General features: G+C 47.2%; 1 protein-coding gene across 1 annotated transcript in view; it reads left to right on the top strand.

Moving 5' to 3' along the window:
* The window catches only part of LOC119373548 (uncharacterized), a 38362-nt gene extending 27209 nt beyond the window's left edge, over window positions 1-11153 (top strand). The window contains exon 4 of the transcript XR_005179893.2: window positions 10860-11153. The gene's annotated coding sequence lies outside the window, so the exon portion shown is untranslated. The remainder of the gene's footprint in view (window positions 1-10859) is intronic.
* The last annotated feature ends 6020 nt before the right edge of the window (window positions 11154-17173 follow it).

Below are 17173 nucleotides of genomic sequence, written 5' to 3'. Positions count from 1 at the left end.
GCACGTCAACAATACACAAAGCTACATGACACTCGCTCTAACTACGGAACAATAAAATATGGAGTACCTCAGGGATCAATATTAGGACCCCTTCTATTCACTATGTACATAAATGATATTGTAAACATTCCTTCATCTTCGAACATTATCCTATATGCCGACGACACTAACATCTTCTTTTCTGGTCCCAACCTAAAAGAACTTGAGCAAAGAGCGAATAGTTGGCTTGAAGAATTAGAGGGATGGTTGAGGGTAAATCAGCTGAGATTAAACGTGAAAAAAACTAATTTCATTTTATTCCGTGCTAAAAACAAAGCAATAAACCACAACCCAAAACTTTATTTTGGTAATTCAGAAATAACATGTAACAGTAGCTGTAAGTTTCTGGGCGTACACTTCCGCAATGACTTGAGCTGGTCTGATCACGTGAGTCATGTAAAACTGAAAATGGCTCGATCCATTGGTGTTATAAGCCGTATTAACCATCTTCTTCCACATTCGGTGGCAAAGCAGCTATACTTTTCTCTCGTTCATTCGCACCTCACATACTGCAACTTAGTTTGGGGCACATGTAATAGGACCAATGCACAAAAATTAATTACCATGCAACAAAAAGCATTGAAGCTAATAACTAAAAGGCCAGATAGACATAGACATAGCAATTTATTTTCTGTTTTTCGTGTATTGTGTTTCACTGAATGCTACAAACTTAAACTGATGGTTCTTATTTATAATCGTATAAAACAAGATTTTGCTTCATTCAGCAATATGTACCTCACTCGTCACATTGAATATAACTTACGAAGGACGTCACTTGTTTCAGCACGATCTAGAACAAATTATGGTACCCAATCACTTGACCATCAAATAGTAGATATATGTAACAATTTTCCTTCTGTAGTAGAATTATCACAGATAAGCAGATCTGTACATTATTTTAAAAAGAAAGTAAGATTACTCTTCGATCCAGGATGAAGTGCTTGTTTTTGTTTTGTTTTCTTTTTGTTTTTTTTTGTTTTTTTTGTGTGTTTTATGTGCATGCAATGTATTTTGCCACTTGCGATGTATACTTCTGTTCACCAGGTTGTACTTCACTGCGTTTCAATTGTTAAGCTACGCACATTGTTAGCTCCACTTGAATTCTGAATTATGATGGATACTATTGCACCTCTTCATTCATTAAATCTATTCACAACTTTACTCTGATGGATATATCAACATGAAATGGTTTTTATAGGTTTTCGTACTTCTATAGCGAAATTGCTTGAAATTGGTATGAACCTTCCATGACTTCTCTACAGTGATGCTGGTGAATTGTGCTGTACCGGATGTTTTTCGCTTTCCTCACCGCTGTCCTTGTTTTTGTTTTTTGTTCACGAGCCGGGATGTAGGCCTAGTCAGGAAACAGTTTCGTCTGTTTCCTTTTGCCTCATCTCGGTGGCATGTAACTGTTGTGTACACATGCCAGAATAAAGTATTATTATTATTATTAAGTAAAAAAAAAAAAAAAAAAAAAAATTAGGTCGTTCAAGCAGGCATCGTCGAACACCTGTCGTGGACTATGTGCGCACAAGCAGCACCACCTGCAGCCAAATCGGAGAAGGAAAATGACAAAGCGACTATATGTTACGAAAGAGGCGCTTGTGAGCCAAGAGCAACGTGGGTTTGGCAGAGTTAACATTCGCATACTAATATTACCTACAAAGGTGTCTGGTTGCGCAAGCAAGCACAAACTGATATTTCTCGATGACACCGAACATTTTGCGTCCCAAAGCTGGGATCAAAGGGCAACGCGTGAAAACCCTTGTACGCGGAAGCGTAAATAGCCCATTTTTCGACGTCCCAATGCGGGTGGCCTAGGCCCAGCCAAACAAAACTGCTGGTTTCAATATAGGTTTATTCCTTCTCCCCTCCTGAAATCGACGTCGCGGAGTGTGTCAAGACCATCAGAGTCAGCGTTAAGACACATTTTACTGGCTATACACAACGGGATAACACCAATTCGCTTAAGCGTCGCCCATGTTCAAGGACTGAAAAGTCACTGTAACATTTTTCTTTCACCTCACTTTGGCGATAGAAGCAGACATTCAGCAAGCAATGCTACCACATACAGATGTTCAGCAAAGAAAAAACTTCCGCAGATGCCACGTAACGTGGAAATTGATGGTATACGAAGCATGGGAGGGAAAATTGACTGCTGCGGGATTTTGTGTGGTGTATACATAATTAACTGTATACATAATACGCAAACGAGTGGCGCGCGCAGGTGCACTGCACGCACGTTATAGTCACAGTTGCATTTGTTACAGTTGGTATGCGTTTGCTTGTCCGTTATGACGCACAACACTCTGGGGGGGGGGGCGGCCCCCCCTCCATTTTTTAAGGAGGGGCCCGGCTCGCCCTCGGCAGTCCGACGGTGGTACTGCGGCACCCATTTGACAAGCGCTGGAGTTGAATTTTTTGACAGTAGTGCTTTGTGCGGGAAAATTATACACTACAATTTTCCGAATAATGTTTTAATTGCGAATGTTTAGTTGACGGGGTGTCAGCAATACAGAATAAGACAGGTATCGTCGTACTACTGAATGCAATTCACTGAGACACTGAACACCACGGGCAACGCCTCCTGAAACCGCGCCTTGGGACAGTATACTGCTTCACGAGGCACCTGAGTGTGATGCTACCTGCTCATGAACCAGTAATGGTTCACCTTGGTCTGTTTAGTTTGCCACTCAATTTTCATTCTTTCTGTTCTGCATCACAAGTCTCCTGAAATTGCAAAGACGCATGTATTTCGCCCACTTTATTAGGCAAATGGCAGTGAATATAATACCTAGCATTGTCATGCCTGAGGTTCTGAATACGGTGAGTCATTTATTGTTACTTTGAGCTCAAATGTCTTTAAGCCTTTACATCCCGAGTTATTTTTGAAAAATGGTTCCCAAAATAATTTAATTTAATGCTTGATTGGATTGATACGTTGAATAAATGTCCGAAATACATTCGGAATAATATATGTATTTGTGTAGCATTCATAAGCATTTCTTCAGTTCTAGAGACAGTTGGCTTCACTGCACTGTGATCATCGCAAACACCTCTCTTAACGCTTAATCTATGTTATATATATATATATATACGATTCTGCAGAATACGTGTTTCAGCCTAATACATTTTTGTTTTATTCCCGCCCAACATCCCTAGGGAACAATGCACTTTCATGCGTCTAATACGATCACATTTTCGCACAAAATTGGATAATACGACCGTGAAACTGGGTCTTGATCGAAATATGTAGAAATAATGCGTTTATTCTTCGGTATTGCAGCTCCCACCGCATTCCAACAACCGGTATATATATATATATATATATATATATATAGATATATATATATATATATATATATATATATATATATATTGTAGAGAAGCCTTGGAACACAGTAACGGGTTGCCCTCTCCAGCGCCTTCTAGTGGGTCGTCCTCTTTTGTTGCTTGTGAAAGGACGCCGCTCGCGCAGGGAGTTCGTGCCTTGCCGTGACTGTCGCCATTACACATTGTCGTTGAGTCCTGTCTATTAAACGCCTTAACAATTTGGTGGAGAGTGCCCTGCTCCCATTCAATGCCCCTGGAGCTTCGATCCCGTACCCTGCCATCTACTATGCCTGAAGACGCCGCCCAGCAAACGCCTCCTCTCGCAACGAGCACATGTCCCGGTGTCCCCCGTATACGCGATCCACCTATCTTCACTGGCGCCGATAGCACCGACGTGGAGGACTGGCTCGCAATTTACGAGCGCGTCAGCATCCCCAACAAATGGGACGAAGAAGGCAAGTTAAGTAACTTGGTATTCTACCTCGCGGGCGTAGCAAGCTTGTGGTACAACAACCACGCGTCCGATTTCAAGACCGCCGTCATCAGCGTTTTTGGCCGCCAGCAGTTCGTAAGCTGCAAGCAGAACAGCGCTTACGCGAACAAGCTCAGCAGGCCGGTGAATCTTTCACTAGTTATATCGAAGACGTCCTCGACTTGCGTAAGAAGGCCAACGGAACCATGTCTGAATCTGGCAAGATCCGGAACGTAATGAAAGCCATTGACGACGATGCCTTCACCATGCTGCTCGCCAAAAACCCTGGCACAGTGGCCGAGGTCATAACGCTGTGCCAGAGCTACGAGGAGCTCCGCCGGCAGCGTTCGACGACCCGTCGCTCCCCATCACGCGACGCAGAGCTTGCTGGCTTGGCGGCAATATCTGACCAGGCCGCGTTGCTGGCAGAAGTCAAGTCATTCGTGCGCGAGCAAATTGCACGCCTGTTCTCCCTCCTCGCCTTTGCCCACCCGCCACACGTTCAACAGTCGTCGACCACCCTTCTTCCTCCTCTCCGCCGAGCGATTGAGCAGGAAATTGCGGAGGTCATGCCTGAGTACCACCCGCAACCTCCGGCTCCTGCGCCCCAGAGTTACGCTCAAGTTGTCGCCAGGACACCCCAACTAATTCCTGCGGCTGCCCCAATGAGTTACGCCGAAGCCGCCGCTAGACCTCCGTTCTTTGAAGCGGGTGTGCCGGCAACATATGCTGACGCCATCCCTCGGCCCCGACTGCCGCCCACCATGCAGTCATTTCAGCAACCGAGCCGTAAATCGCGTCCTGCGACATGGGCGGGACCTACCCCGGCGACCCGATGGCGCACCCCCGACAACCGGTCCATCTGCTTTGCTTGCGGTCACGCCGGTTACGTGGCACGTTATTGTCAACGCGTGCAGCCGCCTCGAGTCGCGTCACCTGTCACCAGCCAGTCAAGGCGTGCATTCTACGAGCCACCTCCACCTATGTCGCCGACGTCACGCCCACCTCCAGCTACTCGCCGCTCGCCGTCTCCACAACGTCGCTCACTGTCACCCATGCGGCCACGTTCGGTCGCACGAGAGCAGGAAAACTAGTCGTCGCAGTTCAGGAGGCAAGGGCTGCGACGCTATCGAACTGTGAAAGCCCTCAGCGAAGTTCATCGAATGTAATCGACGTTTGTGTGGACGGTGTTCGCGCATCGGCCCTTATCGATACTGGAGCCGCTGTATCCGTTATGGACGCAAAACTTTGCCGCTTACTTCGAAAAGTGATGACGCCACTTTCTGGGATGTCCCTCCGTACCGCGAGCTCCCAGAGTATTCATCCTACAGCAGTATGCGCCACTCGCGTCGTCATTTAGGACGTTCTGTACGACGTCGAGTTCATCATAATTTCGGCATGCTATCACGACGTCATCCTGGGATGGGATTTACTTTCCCGCCATGACGCCGTAATTCGTTGCGCACCAGCTGAAATCAATAAGGTCGAAGTCTGGGTCAGTTGGTACATGATGCTGAGGCAAAAACCAGGTCCTGACAGCTGTAGCAGAAACGCTGTTGCAAAAGGTGAAAAGGCCGGCGAATAGACGTCCAGAACCAATTGATTCCCAGCGCAAGAGTGTTGTAGTGATGCCTTACATACATAAGGTTTCCCACAATGTGAAAAAAGTTGCTTTGAGACAGGGCGTAGATGTTGTCTTTTCGGCGCCTTGCAAACTTTCTGCGCTGTGTGCACGTGTCGCTCGCGGAAACACTAGCACTCCGGTGTGTTCTATTCGGCATAAAACCAAGTACACTACCTGCGCGAAACATGTTGTGTATGCGATTCCGCTAACATGCGAAAAAGTATACATCGGCCAAACCGGCCGATGCTTGAATGAACGACTGCGCGAGCACCACAATTCGTTGAACACGTCAGACGGGGCTAATCTTCCCCGCCACTGCCAGATCTGTGGTTGTATGCCGCTGTTTTCCAATGTTAAGATTTTAGGTAGAGGGGGTGGCAAGGAGGAGCGCGAAATCCTTGAGGCTTATCATATAAACACGCACCGCGATGTTTGTGTAAGCAGTACGTCTATTTCATTACTGCAGAAGGAATGCGAGTTCCTGTCACTCTGGCGGTAGATTCTTGGCCGTTATGTAGGCCAATTTCTGCTTTTGCTTTTTCTTGTTTTGGGTTTTGACTTAATGGGTTTACGTGATTAGCGCATGCGCCGTGGTTCTTCTGGGAGGTACTGTCAGCTAATAAAGCACAGTTGCTAGTCCAGTCCTTGTGTGTGTCACTTCTTCCCCTTGTCCGGCGTCTTTTTGACTGGTTTTTGCCTCAGCCGAAATCAATCTCTCACCGTTCTCACATTTGACGCCGGCAGACAGTCCATCGGCAGTGAGCAAGATCCTCGTCAAAGACGATACGAAAGTGCCTCCAAACTTGTCAACGGCTGTGTCGGTCTACTGCGCCGGTCTCTCCGACACCATTGCACTCCTTTCGCCATGCCCGCGTCTGCGCTAGGAAAGGGTTACTGGTACCTTTCGCGACCGTGCGAGTCACTCAGGGCAGCACCGCTATTTTTGTTACCAACCCATCCCCGTGCATTGTTACGTTGATTCGAGGGGAATGTCTCGGCAAAGTGGAACCCGTTGAAGACGCACAAGTTCTGGACGCACCCGATGACTCGCACTGTACCAGTTCCCGTACCATCAGTGCTGTTTCTAAGTCTGATTCGTCACCCACTGATGTATTTGGTCCCTCCATTGCTGACAACCTTACGTCGGTCCAGCGTTCTCAGCTTCTCTGCTTGTTGGATGAATTTCGTCATTCTTTCGATGTCGGGCAAACATTCCTCGGCTGCACGTCCGCTGTTACGCACCGCATCAACACTGACGCCCAACCACCACTGCGGCAACGTCCATATCGCGTGTCTCCCACAGAACGCCATGTAATTAATGAGCAAGTGGACGATATGCTTCGACGCGATGTAATTCGGCCCTCCGACAGCCGATGGGCGTCTCCTGATGTTCTCGTTGCGAAGAAGGACGGTTCTGTGCGGTTCTGTGTGGACTACCGACGGCTCAACAAGATCACCCGCAAGGATGTTTATCCACTGCCGCGAATCGACGACGCGATTGACAGCCTCCAAGGAGCAGAATTCTTTTTATCTCTCGATTTGCGCTCCGGGTACTGGCAAGTACCCATGGCTGATGACGATCGACCGAAGACAGCCTTTGTCACACCCGACGGCTTGTACGAGTTCAACGTCATGCCGTTCGGTCTATGTAATGCGCCCGCGACCTTCGAGCGCATGATGGACACCGTTCTGCGCAACTTGAAATGGCACACGTGCCTGTGTTACCTGGACGACGTCGTCGTCTTCGCTCCGCACTTCTCCACGCATCTCCAACGTCTGCGGCATGTTAGGACACGTTTGAGCAACGCCGGCCTCCAACTGAATCTGAACAAGTGCCGATTTGCGGCACGGCAGCTGACAATCCTCGGCTACGTCTTGTCCAAGGACGGAATCCTTCCCGATCCGGCCAAGCTTCGGGCCGTGGCCGAATTTCCGAAACCTACGTCCGTCAAAGAATTGCGCAGTTTCGTCGGACTGTGTTCATACTTTCGACGGTTCATACGAAACTTTGCCACCATCATATCGCCGCTGACGAAGCTCCTTTGTCCGAGTGTGACGACGCGTTCGCAAAGCTCCGTCGTTTGTTGACGTCTCCTCCCATAATATGCCACTACGACCCTACGGCCCCAACGGAGGTGCACACGGACGCCAGCGGTGTAGGCCTTGTCGCTGTCCTTGCGCAACGCAAACCAGGCTTCCCCGAATATGTCGTGGCATACGCAAGCCGTACGCTCACTCGAGCCGAGACCAATTACACCGTCACGAAAAAACAGTGCCTGGCGATCATCTGGGCTCTTACAAAGTTCCGACTTTATTTGTATGGTCACCCATTTGATGCCGTCACCAACCACCATGCACTATGCTGGCTGTCGTCATTGAAGGATCCCTCAGGCCGCCTCGCCCGCTGGGCACTTAGCCTGCAAGACTACGACATCCGCGTGCTATATCGCAACGGACGCCAGCATGCTGACGCCGACGCCCTCTCGCGCTCCCCCTTGCCTGAGAATGGCCGAGCGAAATTAATTTATGGCGGGAATACATGTCCACGGTAACCGCACCTGCGTACGGCGAGCAGTGCGTAGCATCTGGATGACGGCATTCTGGACAGGTCTGGCCGCAGCGGCTTGGGGAGGCTCGCCAGGAACGAAATTCTACAATACGTTTCCCACATTCCCGAAAGCTGAAGCCAGTTCTTATGAAGCTCATAGAAGAAAGTGAGGAGACACTTATCGTGTAATGTCAATCGCCGCCAATGTCACTGCGTAAGTAGGTCAGCCAGACAGAGTGACAACGCGGAGCTCAGCAGATACAATGCGCACCACGGTCAACAGAAAGAAAGCAAGAAGGCTGTCCTAGCCGCCGGCTGTTCTGTCCTCACCATAACGACCATGATGCCGAGCTGCTTGGCGCATGCGCCGATATGCCTGGTCAACTTTCTTTGTTCGCACGTTCATCGAATTTGCCTAACATCACTGGCTCGCATGCCGCTGCTCCGTAGTTATTACAGCGACCAGCGCGGCTCTCGATGTTAAAAGAAAGCCATAGAAGTACGTTCGTGCCCAGCTCTGAATGTTCCAGAAGGTTGTCCCGTGTTGTTTACCAGAAATTACGTAATTTGCGGTGCAGCGGCCCTTTGATCAACATTGCCCAGCTTTGATCAATTTTGCTCAGCGAGGGCTACCGTGTGCAATACATATAGCCGCAGCCACGGATTTCAGCGCTTACGTGCATAAGCGGTGTACTCTGCTACATTTGTAACATACACGCGCAAGCAAACGGGAGTGACAGCAAACTAGAGCGACAGTGATAGATGGTTCTTGTGCTTACCGTTATCTTCCTTCTAAATGTGTGAGGTCGCGAATCACGTACTTCTTATCAACCGATAGGCCATAAAAAATTCTTCAGTATTCCAAGTGGCGCCGCAGTGTACCTGTTGCATTTTCCGTACATGTTTGTTGCCGCATGTATGTATTTAATGCCTCCTTTTGATTATGCAACGCCGCCGTAGCAGCAACAGCTCAAGAAAGCAGGCAGGGATAGTTCTGTTGCTTTAAGTGGCTAGAGGTAAACGTTGATGGAACTGGAAGCTGCCTAAGCTTGTTTTGATTGAAGGACAGATTGCGTGTGTAAGTGAAGAGTAATACATTTGAATGGCCCCTAAGCAACCTCTGATGATACAACGTACGAGAGGAGCAATTGGCGTTTTCCGTCTTTTCGGCACAATTAACGATGTGCGCGGGCTGCTCACATGACACCATGATGAAATACCTTCTCGGCTGCTCCATATATAAAAGACACGAGTGGCGAATTCTCTCACCCTGCTTTGCCATGCAGTCGTACGCCCATACTGTGTTGTCTTGCATGACTATCGTGCGCGATCAACTGATTTCACTTCGTTTTCTGTGTTTTCAGCTGCGCAAGAGGAGATATGAGCATGTAGTCGAAGAGCGCGAAATCCTGATAGGCTGAACGCTTAGTGCTGATTTTGTCCACGTGTTTTATACGGAATAACTCGCGAAGAACAGATAGCGTCTGTAGGAAGTGTTGTGAAGGCCAGAAAGGAAGTACTGCCTTCTTTGAACTCGGACTGGTTTATGGGCCCTTTAAAGTAATTCTTCAGCCAAAGAAACTGTCACATGGTGTCTTGAGTTTGCCCAGTGTATTTGCATGAAATTTTAACTTTTATTTAATCAATTTACTATGCTTATTTATGCGCTCAAAGGAAAGTATATGTGGGCTGCTTAACTCGAAAAGCAACCCATTTTCAAAAACTGGCTCCACGGGTATGCTTCTGCGAAAGACACCCTACGTCATTGGAATTGTGTATTATATTCCAGCAAGCCCACCATGCAACAACAGTATATTGACCCGTATATACTGCCATGAAATATGACGCAAAAGTAAATGTAAACCGCATAAAAGTCATTGTCCATAGCTTGTGTTCTTGACTCGCATTGTTGTGCATCTTAAGGGGTTCCTGCAATATTTTTCTGAGTTATAATGGAATAGTCTCACTATTAGCGCATGGCGCTTCATGAATCAGATGCCGCAAACATTTTTAGAAATCGTCAAGCACGAGTGGAGTTACAGAGATTTGTCCCACGCTTCAAGCGTTTTCTCTCTCCTTTCGTGTCAGCGAGGGCTGTGAAAGCTTGGCAGGGAGAGGGACGTCAAAGGAGCAAGAATATCCGTCTGTTTGTCAGCACGTGTCATGACCCTGAGCACTTTATTTTTTTTTTCTAACGTGCGGCTCACTTTCGTGTAAGCGGGAGCACGTGGCGGCATGCCGCGGCGGCAACGGTAACCATGCAGCTCACGATGCTCAAATCAGTCAACGGCCGTAGACTTTGGGTATATAGCATCATTTGAAGAGAGAGAGGAAGCGATTTCTAGCTCCCAGGTCGCGTACTGGGCTATAATATTTGGCTCGCGTGTTCTCGAGAGCATCGACTACTGATTGGCGGCGTTTTCTGACCACGCTCAAAGAGTGTTGCCGGGCCCCTTTAATTACTACGAACTATCATCATACCGTACGAGTCAAGCAGCGCAATCAAGAGAACGAAGTGGAAAGAAGCCAGAAAAAACCAGAACCTGGCAGCACATGCAACTGCTGTCCTGGTTGTCTTGCCTCTCCATTTAGATTATAAGGCTGTGGTACACAATGAAGTGAGGCATTTGTTGCCAAGTTTTACAGCGCTGTTTTAAAAAAAGCTGTACTGATGCTGAAATTACTTTACGTAAGCTGTACTCATTCTCTTGTATAATCGTTTTTTATGTGGCATTCGGCCTATGAGTTTTCAGGGCAAAGTGCGCGCAGAAGGGTGCGCAGAGTGTTAACAATGCTGTTGTAGGTGTCTGAAGTTTGTTTCCACTGGTTCTGCTTTCTTCCAGATATTAAAAATCGGAGGAAGAAGACAGGCCCTGCAACGCAGATTCTTCTATTTGGGTTAGATTTTATACGATGAGCGGAAAATTAATCGCTTCTCTATTAACATAGTTACTGATGCCAACCCTCAAGTGCCTGGGCATGTTAACAAAGAATATTTTAGCAATGACTGTAGTCCGTTTTGAAAGTAAAACTTCTTTACTTTGCACACATTTCACAAACTTGCATCAGCACAACGAACCGAATTTTTTGTGTGTAGTGTATCGAAGCCAAATTTCGTGCACTTCAATACAGCGATGAAGCCACGGGCGGGAGTGGCACATCTGTGAATTGTATTCGCTGGTGTGCCACTCCCGCCCCTGGCGAAGCGACTGGATTTAGGAGCATGAAATTTGCCTGGCATGTGGATTTAGATGTCTACATGTCACATACAGAAAACCGCTTCGTTATTCGGGACAGTAGCCTACAAATTAACGAAGAAACATTAATGGGAGGTCCCTGGAAGGACAACTTTATTAGAAATTGCATTCGCTAGAACGTTTTTGGGACGTTTTTGGCGCTGTGGACTTCTTCCTGGGAGGTCGAATATGTCCCACTAAAACATGTCTGGGAAACTTTCAATAGGTTAGTGGTTTGCATGGGATCGATTCCAGGAAAGATACAGAAATGTCATGGAGTCGGTGTCTCCAAATTCCTGATAATTTTTATATTCTACCAATATGACCGAATAGCGGGAAATCACAATTTCAAAGAAAAAAAAGTTGAACAAAGGAAAGATCGACAAGCGTCGCCAGATGACGACAGCCACTTTACGAATCGTGCGTAGAAGTAACACAGGAATAGCTAATATGATATTATCGAATTGTGAGCAAGGTATGAATTTTCAAAAATTCTCAATAATCGCTGCATTTTTTAAACTCGCTCGTATTTTAAACGCAATTGCTGCTTCTGTGAACGTCTTAGCTTGTTCATATTTGCGGCACTGATAGATCTTTATGCGAATAATAAGGCTATGCATTTGTATTTTTGTCTGTGAATTTTGTTGCTTGAATCACAAAAAAACAGAATTATTCGTCAAATAAAAAAACCTGTAATAAAAAAGACCCATCTCAATATTGCTCAAAATTATTCTGATTGTTCTCAGAGAACTTCAGAATGACATTCTCGAAAAACATGTTGCATCATATTCATGTCCTTCACGACATGTCCTTCATGTCATTCATGTCCTTCAAGAAGTGTTCTTCACGCAGTATCGACAACAGTCTGAAAACACAATCTTTGAAAATTTGTAATTTTGTTCGCATGTGTTTGATGCAACATGTTTTTGTAGAATATCATTCTGCAGTCCTCTGAGAACAATCAGAATATTGTAAAGAAGATTGATATGCATTCTTGAAATGCGAAGCATTTCTTAGAGAAATGCACACATTTTGACCGTTTCTATCTAAGTCTCTACGAGTACCTATCTAGCCGCCATAACTTGGGTGCTCTCGAGGTCGTCTCCTTAGCTCGACACATACAAAAATTTGAATGGGAGGGCATTAGCGTATGACGAACATGATTAGCAGGTCATTACATCAATGGCGTGACGTCACGAACCCTTTTCCTTCAGTCACGTGTGGCACATACCCGTATACCACGGCCCATGGAATGGGGGTATGAGCCAGAGGTGATTCGCAGTTTGTATTAGCCAAGGAACAGCGATAACAGACTTTCAAATATCTTCACGCGATCGCGTTATGGAGCTTGTGTCATAGAAAATGCGGGACGGGCTTCGGCAGCGTTTTCCGTGAGAGAAATATTACAGGGACGGGAAGACAGAAAAATGTGGTTAGAGCCGAAATCGAACACACGCATTCTGCATGGAAGTCATGTATTCATTCACAGAGCTACGCTAGTGCTCTAAACTGCTTACGAAAAAGACCCGATAATGGTTTCATGTTCCGGCAACGTCCACTGTGGTTGCAGTGTTCGCTATAGGCATTTGTAAGAATGTCATAAATATTATATATTAACTCCTATGACTCGCCAAGCTATGGTCAACCATTGCTCAATCCGGCATAATACGGCAAAAACCGCTTCTTGGGATGTGCACATATCACCGTAGCATGCAGTTAATTTCGATAAAAGTAACATCTGTGCTCTAGGAGGAGCACCGACTTGACGACGGATCTTACTAAACCTTTTGGACATCGGTGTAGTGAAATGTGCCTGGTAAGACCAAGCGGAGGGAAGGGGGGGAGGGGCTTAGGGGGCCCCTCCTGCAAATTGCTGCTTCCCCATATGGCTACTTTCTTCACAATAGGTGCTTTTCTCAAATAGTCAAGGCCTTCAGCAAGTGCTTCCCCCCCCCTCTTCCCGAAAAAAATTCCTCGCTACGGGCCTGCCCATGATATACTCATAACTGCTGAAAATGCAAAAAAAGATGTCGGTAAAACTCGCAACGCTTTATTGAAAGCAATAAAAAAAAGTAACAGTTTCGCAGCAACGGCGAAGCAATGAATGCGATAGCAACAAATTGGAATGTAACGCGAAGAACGGAAAGCAGCTCGAAATTGCCAGCGCGTCGCTCGAGGCCAAAGGACGCACGAAAAGAACGCACACAGGACGAGCGCGAACTATCATGCATCACAGCTCGATACTTGAAGCGCACTGCTGAAACAAAAAGCAGGACGCACGAAACGAATGAACAGGTATACACAGGACGAACGCGAACTAAATGTCACAGTTCTTACTTATTTTGCTGTTTGAACAGCGCGCTCCTTTCGTAAATGCGGCCGCTGCAGCGAGCGAAGTTACCTTCGTACGCTCTGTGACTTCAGCGCGGACATCGCGGTGAAAGCGCAAGACATACAATCCCCGGCTCCACCCGCACCGGCCCGCCCCCTTCTTTCCTCGAGATAAGCGCACGAAGGCGACCACGCCCTGCAGGGCGAAGAGCAACGGCGTTCGCAGGAGCGGAGCGGCGACCTTTAAAGCCCAGTGCTCAGCGCGCTCCTCGCGCCATCTCGCTGGTAATGAAGGAACGCTTATAAGGGCCTGCCGTCTGTGAGTCCGGCCAGCGGTAAAGGGTGTGTATATAGCGCTCGCCGTTAGCTACCTGGATGGTCTGCGTTGCGTGGCGTAGTGGCTAGCGCCACGCGCTGCGGAGCGAGAAGTCCCTGGTTGGATTCCGCGCTTCGGATGCACTTTTCTGAATTATTTTTGTTTGGGGCTTTTATATATATATATATAGACATATACATATACGGTGCATGACGGCGGCGACGGCAATGGCGACGGCAAAAATCAGCCGAGACTGTCCATATAATTGCTCTCGCAATAAAATCGGTATAAGCCATTACTAGTTTACTGTTTCGCATGACATCGACTCCCAGAACGACACGGTTCTGCCGAATATTTAATGTAGACTTTATTAATTGACCAACAGTTTTCTTTTTTGGCGTTATAGCAACAAAGTTCATTGCTTTAAAAATTAGTAGACAAATACAAATGCAGCCACTTTTCATTCACACGAAGACATATCGGTGCTATAAATATGAATGAGCTAAGGCGTACACAGAAACAGCAATTGCGTCCCAAAATAGAGAGAGTTAAAAAAACGTAGCGTATATTCAAAATCCTTAAAAATGAATTCGTTGCTCAGAATTCGAAAATATCATATGAGCTACACCGTATTTACTCGAATCTAGGCAGTTCCCGATTCTAAGCGGACCCCCGAAATTCGCAAGGCCAGAAAAAAAAAACTTAATCATTGTACTCGAATGTAAGTCGATTCCCCCCCCCCCCCCCCCATTTCGCACATCGTTCTTTTCGAAAAAAACATCGGCTTAGATTAGAATAAATAGGGTATCTTTTTTACTTCTACCTGCGCTACGAAGGAAGATAGTTGTAATATTTAGCTTGCATCACTGTTAGCATGGTCGCCAATTTACGATAACCTACTCTTTGTAAAATGGCCGTCGTCCCCCGGTGACACTAGTCGATTTTTCTTTGTTAAAACATTTCGTAGCGTTAGCTACACATGCCTAGCCGGAGCTGATTTCGCGTGGATCGTCATGAGCCGTGCTGCGCATGCGCGAGGATCAGTGCGGAGACAGCATTTCGCGCGCTCTCCGCCACCGCCGCGCGCGGCTCGCCGCTGCTGGTGGCGGAAAGCGGGAGGAGTGGCGTCATAGCCTGGCAGACATGCGCCGGCGGGTGCGACTCGCCGCTGCTGCTCTGCGCATTCGAGAGGGGTGACGTCGTAGCCATGGCGGCGCGCAGCTATTCTTCTTCGCTGTGCAGTCGCCGTCTGACAATGTGCTGGTGCCAGGGGCGTAGCCAAGGGGGGGGGGGGTTGGGGGGTTCATACCCCCCCCCCCCCGAAATTTTTCAATTTTGCTTGCGCATATAGGCACGCACACATACAAACGCACGCACGAACATACATACAGTATGATTGAACCCCCCCCCCCGAAAAAAATTTCTTGCTACGCCCCTGGCTGGTGCAGCTTGATAGCACCTCTGACTGGCGTTTGCAGGTGGGTAACGCCATGATGGAGAGCGCAAATGCTGCTAAACGGCGCAGAAGAGCCAAGAAGCCGATGTCATCGGATCCCGAAGTAGTTGCCTGGCAATTAACGGTTCAGCGTACGAAGAATGAAGAAGCAACCTGACGTTGAGCAAAAATAAATATGCATGCGCCACATAATGCGTATACCGTGTGTGTGTCATTGGAGCAGCAGTAAGCATGACAATCAAGCTAATCTTACACAATCTGGGAAGCTCAGAATAATTAGCTGAACATTCGCTAACGCTACGTATATCCTGGCATAGCCGAACTAAGCCACTGCAATTTTTTTTACTTTAATGAAATAGCGAATTCGCGCTGTTTGGTGATATGGGCATAATACAGAAGATCATAAAGAAAAACGGTGACATCAATTATATAACGTTTTTTAAGAGCGAAGCTGTTTTAGCTAGCCGTAATGTCCGACCCTAGTTCGAAAAATAAACGGGCATAAAAAAGGCCCGCCGCCGAGAATCGAACCTACGACCTCTCCGTCCACGACGATAAGCGCCCGGCACACTACCGACTAAGCCACCACAGCACCAGCTCAACACTCGAGAAGCGCGCCTTATATCTCTCACACATTCTCTCTCGCATGGCGCTCTCTGTTGCCTGGACGAAAGGCGTGGCGCGGCGGTGCCGCCGTCTTTGAGCGGTGACGTGAAGCAATGCTCGGAGGTCATGGTTAAAGCATCTCGATACCAGCGAGAAACAGTGGCCGCGTGTTTTATTTTTTTGCTTGGGAAAAGGGGAGAGTTCAAACGCGATACGCAATCGTATAGTTTTATCGGCATCCCGATTTCCCAGTAACATAACATTTAATCATCGAAACGCGTTTTGACATGAAATTCTTGCAAGGTCAGAATTTTACATACAGGGTGTCCGAACTATAAGGCAGCACCATTTTAAAAAACAGGAATGACATTAGGCGAAGCAAACAGTACATGTCATTCCCTGTAATCTGGAGTAGCCACTACCGATTTTTTCGTTAAGGAGGTTTGATTAACTGGTTCTAATTATGTCATTAACTTGACAGGTAATCACTTAATAATGAATATGTCGATGATACATATGAACAGATGTTCAAATGATATCTAACTGCGCTATTTTCAACAACGTACTAATTACGTGCTCATTTGTTTCCAGCTGATAAAACACGTGTGGCCGCTCTCGTGATCGTCTTCTCAGCTCAGTGTATGCCAAAATTGGCGCAAGAGAAGTGTGTATGACGAACACGATTCACAGGTCATTACCATAACAATGTGACTTGCGTGACGCGCACGTACTGAAACCTTTTCCAACAGTCGCGTGTGGCACATATCCGGGTAACATGGCCTGCGGCATTCGGGCTTGCGGCACGTGCGATTTGCACTCTATGTGAAATCAGGGACTGCGAGAATAGATTTTCTGAGCCTCAATGCAATAGCATTAAGAAGCCCGTGTCGCGGAAAGCACGGTGCAAGCGTCGATGGCGCTTCCGGTGAAAGAATAAACCCAGTCGAAGCAAGGAATAAAGAACTACGGCAGCTGTGCACTAGGGGTGCGAGGACTGTGCATAAAAAACGGAGGTGGTAGCCGTGCCCTCCTTCTTTTCCGCATCCTCACCCTCACTTGCATTTGCAACCCGCTTGCTATACTGTAGTGCACGTACACGGCTATGCTGTCCTTTGCCCTCTTCCTTCCTCCGTTTTCGCATCATCAACATGACTTCTCTTTCCCACCCCTTTGCGTTACTGCACTATGCATGACTACGTTACGCTTTCTTTC

The sequence above is a fragment of the Rhipicephalus sanguineus genome, chromosome 11 (genome assembly GCF_013339695.2).
Source record: "Rhipicephalus sanguineus isolate Rsan-2018 chromosome 11, BIME_Rsan_1.4, whole genome shotgun sequence".
Taxonomy (NCBI): domain Eukaryota; kingdom Metazoa; phylum Arthropoda; class Arachnida; order Ixodida; family Ixodidae; genus Rhipicephalus; species Rhipicephalus sanguineus.
Note: the sequence above shows the minus strand (reverse complement) of the source record. Positions and strands in the feature narration are given on the sequence as shown.